The sequence below is a fragment of the Halichoerus grypus genome, chromosome 5 (genome assembly GCF_964656455.1).
Source record: "Halichoerus grypus chromosome 5, mHalGry1.hap1.1, whole genome shotgun sequence".
In the NCBI taxonomy this organism is placed as follows: domain Eukaryota; kingdom Metazoa; phylum Chordata; class Mammalia; order Carnivora; family Phocidae; genus Halichoerus; species Halichoerus grypus.
Genome location: NC_135716.1, coordinates 132057814 through 132060307, shown reverse-complemented (window position 1 = coordinate 132060307; position 2494 = coordinate 132057814). Strand labels below are relative to the sequence as shown.

General features: G+C 48.1%; 1 pseudogene; it reads right to left on the bottom strand.

Annotated features, from left to right (window-relative positions):
• Positions 1–1232: 1232 nt before the first annotated feature.
• Positions 1233–1795, bottom strand: LOC118555143 (small ribosomal subunit protein uS9 pseudogene; annotated as a pseudogene).
• Between the last annotated feature and the right edge of the window lie 699 nt (positions 1796–2494).

Here is a 2494-nt window from a genome sequence, read left to right as displayed (position 1 = left end):
GGGAGTAGAAAAAAACCATACACTAGGGATTTAGAGTATATTTTGATCTGTTAGAAGAAACTATCTCAAGATTTTAAAGAGAGAACAACTTATATATATATGCCAAAAATACGGGTAACTACTATGAAGGGATAGAATATGACTTTAAAAATGAAAAATAAAAATGTTTTTTTTTAAAAAAGGGATTGATAAGATGTTGGTTGAAAAAGGGAAAAAGAAAAATTCAAAAAAAAAGAAAAAATGAAAAAAGAAAAAAAGACAGTTAAAAAAAATAATTTACTTTGAAAGACTAAAGAATCATGGTAAAAAAGCCATGAATTCTATGTGCAGTATTCCCCTAGTGCTGGAGGTCTGCCGTTCTCATTGATCGGTAAACTTGGTCTTGGCTGGCTGTTCTCGCTGATCTTCTGGGGGAGGGGCCTGTTGCCGTGGTTCCCAAATGTCTTTGCTGGAGGCAAAATTGCCCCGCCCTTGCCGGTCCGGGCTAAGTAATCTGCTAGGGTTTGCTCTCCGGAGCTTTTGTTCCCTGCAAGCTTTCCGTACAGCTTTGGAGGCGGAGAGTGAAAATGGCGGCCTCCCAGTCTCCGCCCCGGAGGAGCCGAGAACTCGGGGTCCCGCTCCTCAGCGAACCCCCAGAGAAAAGCAGTCAGTCACTCCCGTCTCCCCGGTCTCCGGCCACACTCCGCGCTCACCCGGCCTGTGACTGCACCTTTCTATCTGGCACCCAACCCCGGGTGGAGTCTCCAAACCCAGCAGATCCCTGCAGTGCACTCCCGCACCTCTCCTCCCGGGGGAAGAAGGTGAGTCTCCCCGGATCTGCCGCTTGTTGGGTCCCTGCTGGAGGAGCAGTGGCCCGACTGCGCCGTGGATCACGGTTTATGGCAACCCCGAGCTGAGAGCCCACACCTGGGCTCCGTCTCTGCAGCTGGCTTCCCTGCTCTGATACCTGGGAGCTCTGCCGCACTCAGGCACCCCCGGTCTTTCTGTGACCCCGAGGGTCCTGAGACCACACTGTCCCACGAGGGTTCGACCCCCCACTTCGCCACCAGAGTGACGTCCCTCAGTGGAGCAGACTTCTAAAAGTTCCGATTTTGTGCTCCGTGGCCCTATCACTTGCCAGAAGCGGCCAACGGAGGCTCCTCCCCCGCCATCTATCTTCCCGAATAACGCCTGGGGTTCACTTCTCCGCACGTCCTACCTTCCAGAAAGTGGTCGCTTTTCTGTTCAGAGAGTTGTTGCTATTCTTTTTTTTTTTTTTTTTCCCGTGACAATCGTTTATTATAAAGATGAACCCTCATCCTCACGATAGGCTTATCGGTAGGATTTCTGGTAGCGAGCACGGGCACCAGGACCGCCAAACTTTTTGGATTCGCAGCGCCGGGATCAGCTACCAGTAGGGTCCGGTCGTATTGGATGAGGATGTCTTTGATCTCCTTCTTGGAAGCCTCATCCACGTATTTCTGGTAATAGGCCACCAGGGCTTTGGAGATGGACTGGCGGATTGCATAAATCTGGGCCACATGACCACCACCCTTCACTCGGACTCGGATGTCCACCCCGGCAAATCGCTCCTTGCCCAGAAGCAGAACAGGTTCCAGTAGCTTATATTGCAGCGTGGGAGGCTCGATCATCTCCAGTGGCCGCCCATTCACCTTGATGAGGCCGTTGCCCCGTTTGCAGTGCGCCACGGCCGTGGCTGTCTTCTTGCGTCCGAAGACCTGCACGGACTGCAGAGGACCCTTGGACGGCATGGCTGCGAAGGTAAGAGCTCCTCACCGCGGGGCACCGAAACCGGAAAAGCTGTTGCTATTCTTTTCTTCGATCTCCTGTTGAGTTTGTAGGTGTTCAGAATGGTTTGATACCTATCCAGCTGAATTCCTGAGAGGAGACGAAATCCAGGTCTCCTACTCCTCCGCCATCTTGCTCCGCCCCCCCTGTTCTATTTTATTCTTAACTATACTAACATTCTCACCTAACAGCCTTTCGACTAATCTAATTTCTTACGCACACTGATATAGCAAGTAGGTACCCTGAAATCTTAGACATAAACATTCTAGTCACCAAAAGTTAAATTCTCTTTTGAAACTTAATATTTAGGAATTTAACCTACATATTTATGTCTTATGAAATGGCCAATGAACAACTCAAGGTATGAAAAAAAAATTATCTGAAGTTGAAGACCAAATCCTGAACCCTGGGGATTCCCTCAGACCCTACCTGAATAGCCAATCTCTCCTCTTCTCTTTATGGCCTCTCCATCTCATTTTTTAGATAATTTTATATAATCATTTAGGAAAAAAATTCCCTTGGAATAAATAAGAAAGTGCCATTATCTTAATGTGACAGATAGAAAAGTAGCACAGGACCAGAACAATAATCATTTAATCCCCAAGTGGGAGATGCTGCTGAGCCTCAAAGAAGTACCTGGGGGAGTATGTGATAAAAATGTTGGTGTCAGAGTGTGCATTATTTGGTTCCAATTCCTAAATCTAGT